Here is a 21,956-nt window from a genome sequence, read left to right on the forward strand (position 1 = left end):
GGGGGGGGAGGAGGAAGGGGGTACAACTGGGAAGGGCAGCATTTGCAGGATTTGTGACTGTTGATTCGCCTTATTCCCACTCTCCTACTTTGCTGATCCAGTTGACAAGGTTCTGCTGGAATTTTCTTTAGAACTGTATTGGGGTGGGGTGTTTAGAACTGGTTTGGGGTGGGGGTGTCCCATGTGCTTCTGAGGTTGCCAAAGTCCTTCACTGTCTTTCTTCCACTGTGTGGAAAAGTGAATTGCCCACTGTTGCTGATTGCTGTTGTACTTATAAAGTAACTATCTATTATTTCTTGTGAGATTTCTAGTTCGCTTTTTTTTTTTTCTTCTTCTCCTGCTGTAATTCATTATATGAGAGAATGCATGACTATTGTGGTAGGTCCTTCCTGTGAAGGGTGTCAATATTCACTGTATTTGAACCTAATGTATTGTTCAATATTAATTTTTAAGTGTGGTATTTAAGCTTCCTTTTCTTTAAGTCTGCTGTCAGTTTTCACAATGCAGTGAAGGAGCACAAGTGTCTAGGATTTACTTTAACCATTCCAGCAAATGCCACAAGCCAAATTCTGTTCTGTTTGTTACCAGTGTAACATGGAAGTAAAGGATTTGCTGGCCTAGCATGGATTTATGCTATTGTCATAGATGCCTTTGGTTTGTTTGACTTAGCAAAATTGTGCTGCTATTAAATCAAGCGTACTAAGAAAACAGGAAAAAAAAATGAAATCCTTCAGTATTATTTTTCACATTCTTTTATAATGCGTGTAAATAATAGAGATGGGCTAGCTTTATAAAAAAGGAAAAAGTCACACGAAAACAATTCATGAATTTTCTTTTTTTAATCAAAATGCAGCTTTTCATAAAGCTTCATTGTGCTGACAGTGCTTTAAAAGTGGGAAGAAAAAGAAGGGAAAAATGCAGATCTCTTGTTCTAATTTTTGTTACGTACCACCCATGAAAAAATCTAGGGTTAGAATACTTTCTGTGGTGGAGATCAAACTTAGTGGTGCGTGTGACATTGTGATTTACAGGAGCTTAATTGACAGAGGGACGATCTGTTGCTCTTCTGTGTCGAGCAACAGGGCATTTGTTCAGTAGCAGGAGAGAAGCCACCGTAGCATCAGCTCTGCCTTCCCCAACAGGTGGGCAGCTGAGAGGGCTGCTGAGTCTGCTATTGGTCTGTGACAGGTGAAAAGTGCTATTTAATGAGTTTTCTTCCCAGTCAATTAGCAGAAGGAAGGAGCTTTCCCATCTGTGCCTGACACAACCAGGGCTTGCTGGTTGCCACATTTCCTGTGCGAGAGTGATGGGTAATTCATAGATTTGGATAGTGACAATTACTTTGCTAGCTGCAGTCAGTCTCGCTAACCAGTCTGATCAGTTTGATCTTTTAAATCTGAGCTTTTTTTTTTTTTTACTGAAATACTTCCCACTGGTGAGAAAGGGCAATGCAGAAGAAGGGTTCTCACAAGGACAGTGCACTGCTGTAGGTGGGCTACTCGTGTCTTGCAGTAAAAACAAAGAAAACAAACAGCAACTCCCGGGCTGTCCTCATCCATACAAGTAAAGTATCCAGCACAGATGTATGTTTATTTGGCTTTCTTGCTATCTGCAGGAGCTACTGATAAACATTGCCTTATTTGACTACTGTTGGATTTCTCAGAGAAATATGTTGTACCTACATCACTAAAGTACACACAAATCCTTCTGAAATCTTTACTAATCTTTTCTCAGCCTTTTCTTTTTTTTGGGGGTACCACAGTAAAGAAAATTTCAATCTGACATCAAAAACTCAAAAAAAAAAAAAAAAGTAATTATTCACATGCATGTAGATATGTAGATTATGTAAGAGGTCTCTGCAAAGTCTCTTCTTAATTCAAACAGATTTTTCTAATCATGTACTTTGTTTCTAGACTCTATTAATCATTCTAATGCACAGGCTTTAAATTTATTCACACATCAGTTCTGTTGAAATACTGGGAATTAGAGCATGTTAAGTTATCACATCCTACTGCTGATATGTTATATTTAGCTGCAGTGGTACATAGAATCTTTACAGTGGAAAGGACAAGACAGGCAGCTGTACTGTCTATATATCAATTCAAAATCTTTGTGGGTTTTCCTGCGAAATAAGGTTCTTATAAATGAATAGTATTCAGCTAAGAATCCTATGTATTGGATGACATTCATTTGTCACCATTCATGACTGCCCAGTACCAGTATTATTCCCACTATCTACACTTAGTATTTAAGTTATCTACACTGTTACTATTTCTTTTCCAAAACATTTTTTTTTCTTAATATCTACTTAAACAATTTTATTTCATTTGTCTTCTTGTGCATTTTTAAAATAGCATAACTGCATTTTTGAATGGAGGGAGCTGCTTTGTTTTTCTTTCTTTTATTTTAAATCTTCAGTTCTGTGAAATATAGCCACCTTGGGGATTCCTTTGAAAAACCTGATAATGAATGTAAGATGTGAGTGACTGGTGTGTGATTGTGTTGATGTTTTCCCTTCTCTTGAGCCCAGTTTGAAATTCAGCTCTGCACAGCAGGGATTGTCCTCAGCCACATATGACTATTTTGAGGATTGTGTGCTCGAGTAGCTGTGCAGGCTTTGGGCAACTGGCAGCAGTTTGTCATGACTGCCTTTAGGCTAGTAAACCTTGGGGATTTTAATCCCTGTCCCTCTCTGTCAATCAAGTTTATTCTAGTTTTAATGTAGTATTATATATTTTCAAACAAATGGTGTTTGTTCTACAGTAGGTGCAAAAACACGAAAAGGCAAAATGCATAATGTAGGGTTTCACCTATTTTCCCCTGGCTGTGTCACTGAAAATTATTTGTTCTATGATATAATTGTTCACATTTAAATCATCAAGTTCACTTGCCTATTTTCTCATTGTTTTATTTTGATTGAGTACTTTGATGCTGTGAATCCTGGCTGCATTTAATTCATTATAATCATGTGAAACTAAACCCTGAATGGCTTCCAAATGAATATTATTTAATTTTCTTTGGCATTCACACAAGAAGCTTCTTTGCCAGCTGAGTAGTAAGTATACACACATTTTTCACTTCCTTGTGACACGGTCAGATTTTAGAGCTGTTCTCTTTTGAGTTTCCAAAGTACTGAATATACTGTTCTGAATGTTGCTCTTAATATTCTTCCTTCCTTTTAGTCCCCAGATGTAAAAAATAAAGAGTAAATGGCATTAACAAGTTTTTGGGTGTTTTTTTTTTTTTTCTTTTTTCTTTTTTTTTCCTAAATGTTGTAAAAGTTGAAAAGGGAGTTTCCACACTTAATAGCAAGGTACTGTGTGAAGAAGATCAGACATACTGAGTGCCCAGAAAGATTAAACAAATGATTTTTGTTCCACACTTTGTTATACTGTTATATAAGGTAGGAAAACATATATACATTTGTATGACTTTAAAACCATGGTATTAAATTGCAAAACCCCCCATTGTAATGTTGACAGCACTTCCAGCATTCCAAGGTGAATTAGTTCTGATATTAGGCTTCTTTTGCCCCCTTGTTTCATCTTGAGCAAGGCAGTGATTGTGGTTCACAGTATTTTTAGAAAATTAGCACTAAAATGGTAGTAAGTTGGTGGCAGAAAACAAGTTACAAACAAATTGTGCTCAAATCTCAGTGATTTCAAAGGAAGCTATACCACCTTTTAAGGCCTGATGTGGCAGGGGAATTGGTGTGGCTTTTCTGACTGCTGAAATCATGCAGACATTTGCATGACTGCAAGAAGCCAGCAGCCAAGAAGTGAAAGGTTGCTCACAGCAGTGGAGCTGGCCCGCAAACCAAAAAAAGCCAGCCTCTGTTGACTTCTCACAGCGGAAATAAGCAAGGAGTCTGAACTGTGGGGCTTTGGAGGATTATTTTTTTTCAAAGGAGGGGTAATGTAACTATTGTTCCATGGCACTGTTATTCTTTTCATAATTTATGAAGCTTGCATACTTGGGCCTTGGGCCCATTCACCTTCTGAGGAGTGTTACACTATTTGAGAAGGATAAGATGGTGCAAAAATGAAATGTAGCAACATGAATTAAGAGATTTACATCCCTTACAACAGACTATATAAGTAACAGCTTTCTTGATGTGGGGCTAATGCCAAGGTGCCTGTCTCCTGACTTCCTGTTGAGGCTAGGAATAGGTGTGTTCCTAAAGCCATGGCTTAAAAGAGGGAAAGAGGAAAAACCCTGCATAGTGGACTCTGCATGGGACAAAATACTTCCCAGAGATTTTGTTCAGAACATGGAGGTCATAGTTTAATATTGGTTAACATGGGTCCTCTGGTCACCTTACTACATGTGCTTCTCTATATATCCATATCAAACAGGAATCCAAAAATTAAGAGACTGTCAGTCCTAATTGATAAACTTCATGAGATGTTGGAGACTACACTTGCATCCCATTTCAGTATGACAATAAGGAGGCATGTTAAATACAACCTTCTGGACTCACTTCCTTACGTTCTGCCAGTCTGACCAGGTATCTGGTTTCTAGACCTTTTGTTTCTGCTTCCTGGTCTGAGAGCTAAATTTCATGAGAAATGTGCTTAAATGTGTACCGTTCCTGAAGTCAGATTTTTTTAAAGACTTTTTTTCCCCTTGTAATTTCCATGCTGTTATTACAGTTACCTTTTCGATCACCTAAACACTGTTCATTCTGTGAAATTTTGACCCACTATTCATCAGACTGTCAGGTTCCCAAGGTACTATTACAGAGTGCATGAGGGAGATTTAAAAATGATTTGGTCCCCTAGTTTCTTACAGTTGTACATATGATTAACTACTAAGTGACTCAAAATGCTGCTGTAAGCACCATCTTTATATTTCACCAGAGATGTGCTCTCAGGAGAACAATGAGACATTTATGCTATTTGGGTGGGAGGGAGATTTGAAAGTGTAAAATAATTTCTTACTCATAAACTGGTAAATTATCTTTTCATTTAGTAATAAAACACGAAATTTCAATAAAGATATACATTAGTGGATTGCCAGAAAACGGCACTATATTTCTAGCCATTACTGAAGGATAACAGAGTGAAATAACTTGATTTTTTTTTTTTGAAAATTTCTCACAAATCTTCAGATCTTTATTCATGGGAATTCTAGTACTGAGCCCTTTCATTTATATTCCCCTCTCGTCATCTCATTGTCATTAATTCAGAACGTCAAGTCACTGAATTGCAAAGTCTGCTTTTGTTTTCATTTAAATTGCAGAACGTTAAAATAAGTGATATGTTACATGCAGATCTCAGTACCACTTTTCTCCTGAAAATAAAAGAAATACAACCAAAGGCCCAGATCTTCCTCTGCCATGAAAGAATAGATGGTCTGGGCTCAACCCTGGCTTCCTGTTTCCTTTATAGTCCGGAGTTGTCTTACATGGAAGATATGGTCACAGGCTACCACTGTCACCTTTTGTAACATTCTAGGTGATAGTCTTTCTCCATAGCCTACCTAGTTTCAGGCATGCTCTTGAAAACCTCTCCCTAGTCTGTATCCATTTTATGTGTAGAGAAATAATGAAAGAGCAATGAATGTTATGGGGTTTCTAGAGACTCCTTTCTTCCTGAAGTTTTGCCTTTTGTATGCAAGGGTGGGATGATTTAAATGCAGAGATGGGAGGATGATCTGGGCAGAAGGATGCTTGGACAAGTTGTAAGTTTCTCCTGTGGTTCAAGTGACTAGCTTTTTCCATTTCTCTTTCTGCAGTAGAATAGCTCACTTTGGGCTGGATCATCAGGTTGCAACTCAAAACTTGCCTTGTGGGTTTGACCTTCTTCAGGTTTAACCCTGGGGATGGAGGTAGAATTACCTTTACAAATAGCATCAAAGACAAAAAATCTGGAGATCATGTCCTTGGAGGTGATTCTTATTAAATGACCATTTATGTACCATGCTCATCTTATGGAGCGTAGTCTTGCATTCTGACCTTTGGAAAACTTGCCTGGAACATGTCTGGTAACAATAGGTTAGAGATTTTCAGTATCCATAGAATATGTGTTTGGTATAGCTCCCTACAGTTGTTGAAGATTAAAAAATAATAATAATAAAATAAAAATCTGATAGATAAACTGAAGTACATGTGATATTCATAGTGAATAATATAGCTGTATCTCTTTTGTACATTACAATCTTTGTTTTTATTTTTAAAAGGAAATAGTATACTTACTGATATTATCACTTTATTTTTTTTAACTTGTACATTGTTGATTCTTATGACTTATCCACCAAATTCTGCACTGAAGCTTGTAAGTTGTTTTGGTTTTCCATTGTTAAGTTCATGCCAGGGGTCGAAAGGTGAAGTGGTGTTTTCTTCAGTGGGTTCTTGTCAACCAACTCAGATGTCTTGGGTGCTGCTGCCAGACACCCGAACTAGAGAATGGGAGGCCTAAGACACATTTTGAAACATAACTTCACTTGCTCAGTGGTTTTTGCTTATACTTAAGTTTCTAGAGGGCTAGCCTTTGGCTTCAGACTTTTTCTGCCTCTCTAGTTGATTCAGGTTCCTGGTGTCTTCACTAGGCATCCAGGATTCGGCTGCCTAAACTACTGGATGTGTGTGTGTGTGTGTCTTTTCCTACAGCTACACATCAGTACACAGTCAGCTGTGATGCTGAGCTGCTGTTGTTTCTTTTGCCAATGATGATGTCCAGTGCTTTTTGAGGGGTATGCAGTACCTGGGTGATCTGTGGATGTCATTTTAAATTGGGAACATTTTAGATGGACAGAATAGATTTGACAAAATCCATACTTTTCAAAGGGAAGTTCAACCAGCTCATTTTTTTCCTCTTATATTTATGATTTTCGAAGTATAAGACAAGGCTTCAAATATCTGATCAACTTTCTTGATAGGAAGAACTTGCATAAAATTATATATTCATATTTCTACCCTTGCCTATTTTGATGCAGTTGAAAAAGAGAAATGCGAGAACTGGGTGTATACTCAAAGCAATAGTTTAAGGGACAGCTGGACACTGTTGTATTTCCCAGCCTTAGAAAGAAAGATAGAATCAGTGTGAGAGATGCTGTGGGCTTGCGCAAACATTATTGGCATGTGAATGGGTACAGAACAGCCATATTTTCCTTCTCCCAAGAATCCAGACAGCTCACTCTGCCTCCTTCCTTTACTTACACTAGTGTGTCAGCTTGAAAAATCACAGAATTTAGAGAAAGTTCAAACACAAATGCTACATTCAAGTATGAAGAAGTAGAAACTATTCTGCAATCTTCTAATGATTAGATATAAAGTAATTCCCTGTGGAGTTATGTAATTTGTTTTTTATTATTTTTAAATAAATGATCCTACCAATTATGAGATCTTCTATTCAGTTGTTTTCTTCATTTGTAATACAATACATATTTATAAACTGGTAATACATATTTATGTGTTGCTTCTAAGACAGCCAGTGTTCCACAGTTTGTATAGAAAATGGTTCACAGGGCTCTGGTCTGTCATTTTCAGAGCTTGGAGAAAAGTAACTATCTGTAACCTTCTTTTGAATACAGACAGCTTTACCAGATTTCACCATTAAATTAAATATATATATATACATAATAATAATAAAAAAGCACACCATTATAGAACAAAACATTAGTAGCTATCTAAGTGGTAGGAATTCAATTGCACTGAAATATATATATGTATATATAAAATTGTTTTTTCTTTTTCTCTCCACCATGCACAAGGAATAGAGGACTGAAACAATGGGGGTAATCTGTAGCCTTCCCACTCACAGCATGTAGTACAATCTGTTGTGTTTGGGAGGAAGCCTGTGAACCAAAAAGAAGTATAAGCATTGCTCTGGTTGTTTTGGTGTGTGAAGCTGTCCTCAAGTAGCTGGGGGATGGAGCTGGTGAGAGTTACAGAGAGGCTTCTAAGCAGTTTAAGACATGTAGGAGACAAAAGATTGGCCTTAGCACCTTTGTTCTCCTGGACTGAGTCTGCTCTGGTGTAGTTTGTAACTCATTCAGCACAGCTCATGGATCTAGCTGTTCATTCTCTGCAGTCTCAGTTAAACAAAACTCAGCTTGTTAATCAGAACCAATCACTTTTCATACATCCTTCTCTGTTCTCTTAAAATTAGCATTTTTTTTTGTCCAATTTTTCCTAAAAATATGACCAGAACAAAATAAGCAAGTCCCTGTAGAGTTGTTACATGGAGAAGTTGTGCCTGCTTTGCTTTTTAAAAGCAGCTAGAAATGGAGAGCAAACATTTTCTAGACTTAGTGTTCTGTCTTCATAGTACAACATTATAGATTGCTGCAATTTTTAATGTCCCTCTTCCATAAAGGGGAAAGAAAAAGGGGGCTTTCTGATTCTTTAGCATTTCATGGTTGTAGCACCATTGTCTCAACTTTGGACCTTGGTACCGTGACCAACTTCATGGATCCCACATAAACAGGAGTTAAAGATTTGGGCTGCTATGGGTGTCAATTGCTCAAATTACACGTTCTCTCTGGTGAATCTAGGTAGCAACATAACTTATCTCAGATTGTGAAACTCTTTAAAAGATGTTTTTAGATGGCTGGAGATGGCTTGTTTGAAATAAAATATGAAGGGGTAGTCTCCGAATGGATTGACATTGATCATACACATAGGTAACCTATTATTTTCCAGTACATGAAACTAATCTCTGTACAATCCACAGTAAAAAAGAAGAGCTTTAATGATCACCCCTGTGGTTGATAGTGTTTTGGATCATTATTAGCTATAGGACTTTATTAAAGTTCACACAGCACTTTAAAAAGAGATTTTCATCTTGCGGGGAAAATGAAATATATCGCATACGTAACTTGAGAGACCTGGGCACTTCTGTCTTTGCTGAAGCTCACACTGAATAAATGGAGAAAGTGCAAAAGATGAAAGACTTTCTTCACCTCTGCTCATCTCTAAATTATGAGTCTCGTAATGTTCCACCTTCATGTTGGGACAAGCCTAAACCACACTCATTCCTCCTGCTCTTCTTGCCTTTTTTTCATCTTCTCCCTGCAACCACATGCACCATGGTCAGGTGCCCTGCAGTTCAGACATTCTATATGACTAACAAGCTCCACTGCTGAAGGGAATCTCCATCTGCCTTGTTACAGTAGCACCAAAGGGACTAACCATAGGACTATAAGGCAAATTTAGTTGCAGTTAGAAGTATTTTTATATTATGAAACACTCTTGTGGTGGTTTTACCCAGCTGAGCTCTACCACAACCACTCTCTCAAAGGGAAAGGGAAAATACGATAGAAAGGGCTCAGGGGTTGAGATAAGGACAGGGACATCACTCTATGATTATTGTCACAGGCAAAGCAGACTCAGCATAGGAAGATTAATATGATTTATTGCCTATCACTAGTGGACAGTGAGAAACTAAAAGCAAACTAAAACCACCTTCCCCCTATTCACTGCTCTCCCAGAGCTGTGCATGGGAACGGCGAATGGGGGCTGTAGTCAGTTGCTAATGCTTCATCTCCGCTGCTCCTTCACGATCACTCTCTGCCCCTGCTCCACGTGGGGGCCTCTCCACAGGCCGCAGGGGAACTGCTGCTGTGTGCCTGGAGCACCTCCTGCCCTCCTGCTGCCCTGGCTTTGGGGGCTGCAGGCTCTGACTCCTCATTCTCCCAAATGCTGTTGAGCAGCAGGTTTTTTTCCTTCTCTTAAATCTGCTCTCACAGAGGCCCAACCACTGTTGCTGAAGTGCTCGGCTCTAGGTAGCAGTGGGTCCCTTCTGGAGCCGGCTGGAGCTGGCCCTTATCTGACATGCGGCAGCTTCTGGACTCTTTTCACGGAGGCCACTCCTGCAGCCCCCCTGCTACCAAAGCCTTGCCACATAAACCCTAGACACCTCTGTGTCTGCTACATCTTGAAAATTTGACATTTTTAAACGTTATTGTGTGGTCTTCTTTTGGTAAATAAAATTCTGTTCAGCTTTGTTAGGGCCCAAAGTAGTGGATTTGCAAGATCTTCCAACTTTGACCATTGCTAGCATTCCTATTAGGAAGTTGGAGTTTCAGAGGCTCCTGTTATCTTACTCTGGTTCAGTAAGTCATGTATTGAGATCCCTTTGCTAATATTTGTCAGTCAAAAGAATATTTAAGAATTTGTGCACTGTATTCTTGCATCAGGTTGAACTGGTTTCATGCTTTTCTGTGTTTTTTTTTATTGTTGTTGTTGTTTTGTTTTGTTTTGTTGTTTTGTCTTTTTTGTTTGTTTGTTTTGTTTTGTTTGTTTCCCTCTCTGGATGCTAAAACAGGGCAACATTGACATGAAGGCACCTTTGCTACGGTGAGAGCAAGTCCAGCTGATCTACCCTCCCCTCAACACGGGGTAGGCCAGGCAATGTTCCTCATTTGGGAGGATAACTGTAGATACTACTGTAGTTCCACCTTTGCACTGTGTAGTTGTTGCCTAAAAATGAGGAAATATTATATTGAGGGGAGAAAGAAAGGAGCATCCTAGTAAAAATTCTGAAGAACCTCAATCACTGTACTTTGCTTTAAAGACATAAGTGGAAATAACATTTATTTCGCAAACTTAGTCTCTCTTATGTCACGGCTGATTGTAGACAAAAGAAAAAAAAAGGCACAACAAAACCGACATAATTTAATATCCTTGATTGCAGCAGTACCGATTTGATGGACGTGAAAATAAAATTTCCCATCTCAGGGCTTGGCATGAGGTCTAAGATCACAATGTCTGATGTTAATAACATGGCTACTAAAAGGTATAGGCTAACTAAGCCATGATTCTCAGCATTGCTTCAGGTATCAGCATCCAGAGAGAGAGGGGAGGGCTACTTTGAGATGAGCATGTATGCCTGCCAGTCAGCAAGGGAGTTCATAGCACAGCTGAGACATTAAAGAGAAATATAGGCAACAGATACTTTTTGTTTCATGTTGCTTTCAGGAGAAAAAATACTGCTAATGTTTCTGGAGGCAAACTTAGGTGTTTAGGTTCTGTTGCTTCTTACACTCTTTAATACAGGATTTCTGGTTTGTCTCTTGCTTTCACTTTCTTAACTGAATCTATTACATGTAGTAATAATGAAGAGCTTTATGGTACTAGAAAACTTACCATAAGTTTGTGATGTCAGTACACTGTGGGTGACCAACTGATATAGTCCTCTACTGAGAATGATAATCTTGAATTGCCACAGTTTTTTCTTAAGGCTCTATCACTGTCATAGTTGCTGTCCCATGGGGAAGTAATTTCCATTTTAAACAACTTATTTTAGTATTCATAATTCAGCAAGCTTAGTTCACCTTAATGGCCCTAATTTATATGCTGTCTCACACTCCCTACCCCCACAGTTTGTATTCACTAATGTTGTCACACAATTTTTTGCTAAGTAAGTTCTGTTTATGTTTTGGGGTGGGGATCTTGTGGTCTAATCATCTGTGGTGTACACATTTGGTGTTTGCATTCAGCTGCCTTTGCAGTTCATAGATGTGGCACTTCTAGAAAATGATTCACACGTTCATCCTCTGACAGCTGTGTAGAGTTGGTCAGGTGAATCACAGCCCAGCATCGCCCTTCTCTCGAGGCGAGTCCAGGCAGATAGCCAAGCTCTGGAAGTGTCTGCATTGTAGAAGTCTGAAGCTGTGTCCTTAAAATAAAATGTTGTTGCCGTCATTTCCTGAACAAGTCAAGCTATGGTGTTAAACTATTAGGCTATTCGATAGCTGCTCAAAAAGTGAGAAAAGTATGACTTACAGCTTATTCCACTTAATAGTGAAATTTACTTTATGTATATATTGTAGGCACATAGAAACTTTTGTTCGGTGGACTGTAAAGGCAGATGCTCCCTCTAGTGCCTAAGACTATTTTCTTGTAATAATAGCTTCGTTGGGATTTCTGCCATGGTTTGCTATCCAGTTCCTCAGATCTCAATCTTAAAATGAGTAATATGAATCAGGGATAAAACCTGTAGTATTGCATGTCTCCCTCATCTTTCCCCTTATGTGCCTACAATAATGCATTAGGTAACTTAATCTAAATATATTATTTTCATTAATGTCAAGGTTTTTATAGCCTATCAGGTCAGAAAATCATTTACTTCAAATTAAATCTCGTATGGAAAACTGTAGTACTTGTGGACATTTCTGAACCTGGAGAGGTTCAGAAAATTCATTGTATGTGTGGAACAGCCAGGATTCAAAAAGGTACCTGGACACTCTATCTCAAATTCAGGTCATCATCCCCTTTTTCGTATTTTTGTTAGCTGATGTTTTTAATCTGGTTATTGAAGATAACGGACTGAAGCTTTATGACATTCTAAAATGCTTTGTAACATCACTGTAGAAATGAAAAATCCGTGAACAGTCAGGTCAACCATATACGCTATTTACTAAGAGGATGTTAGCTCTGAGCACCCAAGCCATCACCAGGGAGGAGGAGAGGAGAGAGCAGAGTATACTTGTACGCTGTGCAAGATGCTTGGCAATGCATATCCTCCTTCCTTGTTAGGCTGTGGCTGCGTTCATCCCTGCACACTGCCCTTTCTGAAGGCAGCTTTTGGATGCTGTTTGTGTCCTCAAATTTTTGAATATTGTTTTTAAAATGAATATTCTACAGTTTTACATATATCTGTAAATCATGCTCAAAAATATTTTTTATTAGAAATAACATGTATAGGGATATATATATATATATATATATATATACACAAATCAGTGTATATTCCTATCAACATTCTGCAATGAATTGTGAATTCCAGGGCGATGAACAGTACTGCAGTAATGCATTGCCTACACCATTGTCAAGCTCTGGTAGTTGTGATAGCAGAGGGTTTTAAGGGGATTTGAGAGAAAAGAATGGGTAAGGGAGGGGAGGGAGGAGTGTGAAGAAATTTCTCCCAAATATCATGCATTCTTGCGCTTTGTATTTATCCTGACTAAAAGCTGCATGACATAGTGAGCTTCTAGTTTCATAGTCGGTATTTCCCTTCTCCATCTTTTTCCTTCACCCAGTCTTTCTGCCCACAAGGGAAACAAATTGAAAACCTATTGTAAAGGGTCTGGGAACATCAATATTCAAAACCAAGAAAAACGTATATAACTAAAATGTGCATTCCACTTAGGTGCACTGGGAATATCAGTGATATTTTTCATTCTGTAGCTTGCATTTGCACAGCTGAATAGTGCAGTGATGCAGTGCAATTTAAAAGAGCAGCCAGCAGCAGCCTCTGCTCTGTCCCTGTGCATCCCTGAAGTTTCCTCTTTCCCAGGGGAAGGGAGCGAGGAAACGTCTGTGTGTTTCAGCAATCTTTCTTTTGAACGTGTACCAATACACAGCATAAGAAAAAGTAACTGAAAGTAATTAACTCTGCTTGATTGCATTTTAAAGTAATCTGAAACTGGAGCCAAGTCCAAAAATAAAATAAAAAAAATAAATCCGGTAACTTGTTACAATTATAACTGATTGTCTCTTAAAAGTTACTTTCTCAGCATTGCCATTGGCAAAACTATTTGCCTGCTGTAAAGATTCCTTTTCTTCTTGTTGTGGCATTTTATCAGCATTAGTGGGCATGATAGTGAGCAGCAAAATCGTGTAGTTTAAGAGCTAGACTCCAATACAGATAACCCCTCCATGAAAGGATGCCTCTTAGATTACGTCTCTTAAATTCTGACAGGGTTTGTTTATGTCCTTGTTGATGTCTCCATATGCCTTTAGCCATTTGGAAGTTTAAATGCTATGCGCTTACTCTTTTGTTTCCAGCTGTGCATTGTAGATTTTGTGCAGTAAAATGTTCTTCTTGTCTGCTTCAAAATCACTGGGTAGGCTAAACCCTTACCAACTGAGACTACTTTTTCTTGTTGTTTAGGGGGTGGTCAGTGACCTTCTCAAGAAGGGCTCATCACTCCTAGGAGGGGAGCTTGGTCCCTATCTTTTTATTGGGTGCTACACGATTACGCTTGCTGAGGTTCTTTCCAGTGAAACGCTGTTTCTTGGCAATTACAGTATAAGACCAGCAGAGACAAATATGGTTCAGCCGAGTCATATTCAGGAACGTTAAAGATCAGGTAAGGTGTCAGCATCCTGATATGCAGTATGGAAGTGATGATTCCTGAGGATACCATTTGCATACAAATATCGCATTTCTTTTCTTTGAGGAAATAGAAAGGAATTCATCCATCAAGATCATTTGCATTCCTACTTCAAAATAAAGGATTTTTTTCTACAAGCTGCATTGAATCAGCAGGATGTAGCCCATCCCTACTGTTCCCTCCTTGCCGCTTCTTTCCTCTAAGACTGTAGCAATTAGCTGATAACCTGTTAGAATAACAAATCATTACTCCCCCTCCTGCTGGCTCTGCTTAAAGAGGAGTAAAAGGTTTTGGATATGAAATGCTGAATAATCTAGTTTTTGTGTGATGATCAACACTTGTGTGTTCAAACCAAAGATACAGGTGCCATATCAGAAATGTTTAACGAAGTAGACTTCTTATTGTGATCCATCCTTACCACTGTCATAACTGCTGTTGCAGAACGAAGGTGTTTAGGTTTGTGATCTTAGGCCTGCTTCAGCTGTACTGTGTGTCATTAGCTTTGTGCTTCTTAGTTAAAATTGTGGTGATTATTTTGAAATAACTAAGAACAGAAGTGCACAGCATGATGCTGCACTGATGGAGTTGTTGCAATTTCTGTCTAAACATCAACTGCTATGGGCTTCAAACTTGAACAGGATTTTTAGTTTTATAATTTTGGTTTTATTAGTAAAGAGTAAAATCTGCCCTGCAGCCATGAACAAATGCATTGACTTTTTTTTCTTTTTTTTTTTACACTACTTAGTAGTTTTTCAGGTAAGGATAGGAGAATTTCATGTAGCTGAATATGTATTTTAAAATAATGTTTCAGAAATTGTTGCTTGGAGCTATTTTATTTTTGCTTCCCTAGTACTGGGAATGTCTAAGCAGTGGAGCACTGACCTGATCTGTAATTCGGTTATGAATTCAGTTCACATCATAGCTATTCTGATTTACATTGCTGCTGAAGTTCAACCAAGACCTCAACTAGTTATGTCATGTGGTGATTCTTTTCATGGAGTTTAGTTCAAAAAAGGTGACTGTTGCCTTTCTTTACTTTGTAGAATTCTTAGTGTTTCCTGCCAGTCCTCTTCTTTTGAGTTAGTCTTCTGAATGCATTTGAGTACCGTGTGAAAGCTGATTTTCCTGTGCTATTACCTAAGGGCTCAACTTTGTTTCATTCTAATAGTGTCCTATTTGAGACAGCTTGTAGTTCTTCTTTTTATAGATATAAATTCTTACCTCATTTCTTAAAACTTTTTATTTTATCTGGATTTTCTCAGAAGAAGATAGACCTACTGGAAAATGCTGTCTTTGACAGCAGAGCTTTGAGATGCTGAAGCTGTATTAGACCTGTATTTTCTGCAAAATGAATGAGCTGTGGTAATGAAACAAAACCTCTTCAAACCTTCAGCATTACTCCACATTCCTAACTTAAGGCTATAAAATAAAGTCATTGATATTTCTCTCAGTTTTCTTTTGTAACAGTTTGTCATCTCAATAATCTCATTTACACCATTCATCTGACATGTGCTACCAGTAGTTACCTTTTAAGTATAAATCAGGCTTTTGCAGTTATTTCCAAAAGGCATCGTAGTGTGATAGATATCGTTTTGTAAACATATTGGCCAAGCTCACCTCAGTGTAACTCTAGTGAATTGGAAGCATGAGCCACCCTGTTCATGTATTTCCAGTAGCTATTTTTTTTCACACTTTTGTGATAGGTGACCTGCTTATCTTGTATTCTTTTCTCTGATTTGTATGCTTTTTCATTTTCTCTCCAAGTGTTACACTGCCGTGTGTGCTTCCTGACAGCCGGTTAATTGGCTGGCTCTTCCCGCAGCCCGAATAGAGGTAACGGCCCGACGCAAACACCGCTTGTCCATTGATGTATGCAGCCGATGTCCTAAGAATGGGGACACGTTTCCCCAGACTTGTGGCTGCATGCTGTTCACATCAATTTCCCATTAAAAGGTAATTTAAAGGTATAGCCCCAGGCAGACTCAGGAGAGAGTTATAAAAAGAGTTTAATTAACAGTTCAGAGTAATATAATCTAAAGTTGAATAGTCTGCAACCGGCCCGCTTTTTGTCATTTCCTTTACTTGCAGATTAGAGGAGATTTCCTTGTTTGGTAAAGAATGTGGTGAAATAAGTCTTTGAAGAAGCTTTGTTGTGCGTGTCCTGGAGCTAGATCAGGGCGTTATCACATGCTTTAAACCTGCCACTGCTTATCTCCCCTCTGCCTTAGCTCACCTCTTCTGGTCAACGCGTTTCAAGGGATGAGATTCAAGGCACCTCACAGTTGGATCCTCCATGCTTTGTGAAAGCTCAGAAATGTATTTAGCCAGCTTGTTCCAAAATACTCTACGGAAATAGCTATTTTCATGTGGGGAAAAAAATGGTAGGCAATGGTGCTATCAGAGATATAAGAAGCTTTGTAGTCAATAGCAAGAGCTGTTCTCTATCTTTCCCCACGTGATTGGATGTATTTTTGATAAAACTTTCTTTGCAGGGATTTTGTTTCTCTTTTCGTTTCTATTGCCCCCCACACACCCCTCGCCCTCTTTGTGTCTGTGCTGTGCGGGTTTCTGCACACATCCAGCCAGGCTGAATATAGCAGGATGTGTTACTTTCATGACTCCTAACAGCCTTCAAATCAGAATGATTTTCTGTCACACTGGCCTGACCTTTTCCTGGAAAAAAGTTATTGCCTAAAAGAAGAAGAAAAAAAAAAAAAGACATGTAAGGGGTTCTGAAGTACTGTCTTCCTTGAGGGCTAAAGATATACAGTACTTGTTGTCATTTAACCGTCCACCCACCTAATTCATTCCAAAATGCCAGCTACAAGTGCAACAATTTGTGGACATGACATATCTTGCGTGCTTGGTACATTAGGACTACAAGCCTGACAATTTTATTCTTCCACAGAAATCTGTCTTGCTTTCTTGGAGTTGCCTTCTTCTCTCTTTCAATGAGAAATATGTAGATTTCTTAAACTTTTGGTTTTTGCATTGCTCACCTCTGAGAATAGAGTGGAAGCAGTGACTGAACTCTTGTTTTGCCCTGTGGCCAAGTATATTAAATCACTCCTCAATTAAATATGGCTACGCTGGGACATATTCTGCGCAAGTTAAATAGGCCTGACTTGTCAAGTATTGAGTTTGTTTTGATTTCAGAGAAAACGAGACGAGGCACAGTTTGATCTTTATTCTTTTGTCTGGCAAGTTTTTAGTTATATTATGACAGGTTTAAAAAAAAAAAAATGCAAACCAGGAATCTTTCTATATGATTGACAGAAAGACCCCTTAAGAAATGCTTGAAGTGACTACCTAAGTGGAAATTGTTGTGGAGCTAAATAAGCTTTAGCAGCGTCTAATTAGCACTGCCACAACATTCAGATAGTTTGTTAATTACTGTTCTGCTCCTCCCTCCAGTTGCTGTGTCAGGTAAGCACAAAGTTAACATGCATCTCTGTAGTATGCATCAGATCTGCTCATTTTCATCATGTTCTAACAATGGGAAGCTGTAAGGGTGATTAAAATAAATGTTAACAATTGCCTTTCTCAAGACTTAGTAAGCTTGTGAAGCAAATGTTAGTTTACACGTCTATTTCCAACATATGGTGGGTTTATAATTATAACTGTGAAATTGTTTGGGGGGAGTTTGACTAGTTGAGCTGAGACTAAAAGTAACATTTCAAGGAGGTCTGAAAAACTCCCATGGTGCTGACAACAGGGATTTTCCAAAGTGAGCATAACCCAGGCAAGCCTGATGCTTGGTGCCAGGAAACTCTGACTTCAGGGGTCTCCAGCACTCATGAGTTCCAGGGAGCGGGTGAAAGGAATTAAACGTAATTCCAAAATAGAGCCGTGCTTCTCCACTGTAGCGTAGGCATGCTGCCTCACAAAAACAGTTGCTTTGTAACTCTTCTTGGTTGCGGTGCTGGGTTCTTGATCTGTACTGACAGATACAGGTCCTGTACAGACCCTGCATATCCCGAGGCATAATGTGTGTGGTACAGAGGTGATAGCGCCACGGTGAGAACAGACATGACTGTCCTCTATGCACACACAGCACTTCACTGCAGGGCTGCACACTGTTGCACGAGAGGTCTGGCAGCCACCTTGCACCACTGCCCAAGAGTGCCAGAGGAGACGTGAGCAGGAACAGGCACATCAGTAAGCTGTGTCGTATTCTTTGCTTTCTGCTTGCTCCCAGGTAATTGCTGACCTGTACAAACTCTGTGTGTGTTGCTGACTAAGCAAGCCTGGCTAGCACATACAGCACTCTGGAAACAAAGTTCTGCCTATCTGCGGTAACCATCTACTCTGAGAGGAAAGAGGAGAAAGCAGTTCAAGCTCCTCTTGTGATGTAGGCTTGAGGACTTGATAGCCCAGATAAAGATGAAAAGGAAGAGCTGGGAAGCTCCTCTCTGAGTTGCGTAACAGAAATCACTGCTTAGCTGTAAGTCATGTAGACCTGAAACTACCAATTTCCAAGAATGACAGCACGATGCATGTGTCAAACTGTCACTCCATCTTGCATTAGGATACCCAACTTGTATTACAGCAAGAACACGTCTACCCGTGCTCAAGACAGTGTACTGCAGTTTACCTGCTGAGAGGAATTATTGACAGCCTTTCCCTGAGAGCCATCGCAAGGTGATCCTGGACATCAGTTTGGCTTGTCTTTCAAAAGTTGGCCCAGCTAGCTGGGACAGTGAATTTTCCATGGAAACATCACTGGATAACTAGTGACATTCTGACATTTCTCAGCCTTATTACATAGCAGAGAAGCAGAGTCTGCTGTGATGGTTGATCATCCCTGTGCAAAGACGACTGGTGAATAGGAAAACAGGAGGCACTCTGCCTGCCCCATGACATTACAAATTTATTAACTCATGGGCAATCCCAGCACCTTTATTATTATAGTTTGAATTAAAATTTCCAAACTCTTTGGAGTATGGTGACTATAATTAAATACCCATTCTAGCAGAAGGAGGAGGTTAAAACTAGGAACAAGAGGAGCCTGAAGTCAGGGGAAGGACTGAGGAAGAGTGAGTTCAAAGTGCCACTGAAGGATTCAGAGAAGGGATATGGATGGGACCTATACAGAGAAGTAGATCTGCAGACACTTGGGCTGTTCGGAGGTGGATTGGGCCAAACTGTTGCATTGAACATCTCTCTATGAACATCCTTAACTGCTACAAATATGGCCAGGAGAAAATCAGCACATTGCAGTTTTAAAATCTATTTGCAGTGCACTTTCATTTCACCAGCTGTTCTGTCCGTTCTTCATTGCAGCTTCCAAAGTTTTAATTATTCTTGCCCATAGTTAAAATTATGCTTGTGTGGGTAAATGCAAGTGTGTTGTATCTAATGTCAGAGATAATTGCTGGCTGCCTCAAGAGACTTGATAGATTCATTACCTCTACATATGGCAGGAGGAAAACTGTCAGATTTTATTTAAGCTTTGAGGAGTCTATAAAAAGAGTTAGAAATTGTCACAGAAAGAGCATCAGGTTGATGTATCTTTCCTATTGGTCTTACAAAGAATAATCTGGAGATAAAAAAATAAAGGATTTATGGTTCTCTTCCTGATGCCCATAGGTCTTCCAAAATGAAAGCACTTCTTGTTGGACTTTGTCATTGTGAATGACTGTGAGGGGTCTGTCAAATACATTGAGGCATTTTCCATGCAAAATCTGTGATGCATCTGATGCTATCACTTGCTACGAATGTGGCCAGTGAAGAAGTATAACTGTTCAGCAAATGTTACAAGAAGCATGTTCACTTTGGTGTCTTATGTTATCTGTTATAGTATTTTTCCAGTGTGGTTGCACTTAATGGCCTCATTGAGTTTGAAGTTGTGCTATACGGGCTGCTGTATGAATGCAGATGAGAGACGCTCCTGTCTCAGAAAGCCAGCTCAAGTTCCTGTTAGCACCTAAGAGGAAATTAAGCTGATCTAACAGCTGGCTGCACAGTTCCACTCTCCTCCTTCCTCTGCTGCACAGCCCTGTCCCACTTGCTTTTGCCAGCTCTGGTATTCATCAAACCTGCATTTCGCCACACCGAGCCAGTAAATCACTGGGCCAAGGCTGGTCTGGTCCAGCCTGCTGTAGAGCCTCAGCCTGGAGGTGCAGTTACGTGGTACAGCTGAGCTCATTGAGGTCATTGAGCACTGTAGAGAGGAGTCCTCCCCTCTCTTCCCGTAATCCTCCTGCCTCTTGCTACCAACCACACCATTTGCCAATCTCCTTTGCTGCAGCTGTGGCTCTCGCATGACTTTTCATTTAGTCCCTTCACCTTGCTAATTCAGCAGAAAGTTCTTCAGTTGCTTTTCTTGGGCACCTCTTCTGTATGTAGTGCAGAATGGGGCGAGCACTTGCTGTGGCACAAAGGAGGCTGTGCATCAGATGAAGCGGCTGGATCAAGAGGGGAATGGCAGAAGAGTTGGCCCACCTGGAGCACCTTCTTCAGTAGCAGCATGCTTCGGGTCAGCTTAGGTCGTAAGGTGTCTCTTCACCTCAGCAGCCTCGTCAGAGGAGCAAATACAGCATAGGCCAGGAAACAGAGATGCAGAGAGCCAGCAATTAACTCAGGAAGCCTGCACCCAACAGACTGTGCTGTCATCACTCATTTTTATGATCTTTGTGAACTTGTGGCAGGGTTTTGAAAATTACAGCTGCTACAGAAGAAAGGGCAACAGATTTTGTGGGATATTTTGCCTTTTGAATTCCTCTACGTTTCCTGAAAGATTTGCATGAACATAACAGATGCTGATTTTTTTTTTTTAATGCACTAGAAACATTATAGGCTAATTTCACCGTGTGGATGAAATAGTTAAGTAATAAAAGGAGAGGAGAATAGTAAGAACAACAGGTACCTTCACTGGCAGGGTGAAAATGTGTAGGCTGTAGGACAGTGTGGTGGCCTAAAGAGATTTCCTGGTGACACTTGCTGGAATCTGCAAAAGCTTGAATGGGCCCTTTGTGCTGAGCTGTCATGGGTGTTTCAATCTGCCATGAGCAAGCAGGGAAATGATCAAAATATAGCATGCATTTGACGTAATGCTTGCTACAGAAAAAGAAATTAAATCTGTTACAGATGTTGACATCTTGCAGGCTTATGACACCAGTGGAGATTTAGCTCATCTAAATTAACACACAAAGCCAGAATATATATAAAGAGAAAAGCTCTTCAGGGGTTATACAGACCCTTTCCACTAGTTAGTCAGCTTGCTGTCCTTTCCAACACAGAATGGCATACCTTTGGACAGAAGAGTTGGATGGTGAAACGCAATTGCCTCTCATTATTGCAGCATTAAAGGTTAAGGAATCTGCTAAAAGCTTATTTGTAAATAAGTTTTCTTGCTGAATATCTGTAGCAGAATGGGAAACTGTTATAATTAAATTGGTGAAGGAAACAGCAAGGAGATTCACAGCTCTTCCAGTTTTGAAAAGTCTTTCCTTCCAGTCAGCCTAGCACCACGGCAGTGTAGTATTACCCTGTTTGGATTCCTCAGGTATGAATTTTGTATCAGAGAAAATGAGAGAGCACATAAAGCAGATATATTACTGTGCAAGATAATCTTTTAAAGCAGCAGTGTGAAACTTTCTTCCATGTTTGGCACACCTGAGAAACAGAGGGCTTCTCTGCAGAATGGCATGTAGGAAAGCAGTTGGTTCTTGGTGGGAGGTTATGTGCATACAGAGGCATACAGCCCTGCTCTAGGGGTTTCACTTAGACGTAAAAGAGCATTTATTTGTTGTTGTGTAAGCCTCCTTTGAGGAGAATTTATATTGGCTCTTTTGCCCTCAATTCTGTCTGTGGAAACTTTGTGTGCATTCTGTATTTTGTTACTGCACATTTCTGTTTCTATCTCTGCACTGTAATTTTCTCTGTTACTCTGG

At 39.6% G+C, this 21,956-nt stretch overlaps 1 protein-coding gene and 1 long non-coding RNA gene across 2 annotated transcripts in view; both read left to right on the forward strand.

Moving 5' to 3' along the window:
- The window catches only part of SASH1 (SAM and SH3 domain containing 1), a 554,055-nt gene that overhangs the window by 82,535 nt on the left and 449,564 nt on the right, over positions 1–21,956 (forward strand).
- LOC125184423 (uncharacterized) overlaps positions 1–21,956 on the forward strand; it is a 184,801-nt gene continuing 162,845 nt past the window's right edge. The window contains exon 1 of the long non-coding RNA XR_007168391.2: positions 1–21,956. This exon is cut by the window's right edge and continues 119,149 nt beyond it. This is a non-coding gene — a long non-coding RNA (uncharacterized lncRNA).

The sequence above is a fragment of the Anser cygnoides genome, chromosome 3 (genome assembly GCF_040182565.1).
Source record: "Anser cygnoides isolate HZ-2024a breed goose chromosome 3, Taihu_goose_T2T_genome, whole genome shotgun sequence".
In the NCBI taxonomy this organism is placed as follows: Eukaryota; Metazoa; Chordata; class Aves; order Anseriformes; family Anatidae; genus Anser; species Anser cygnoides.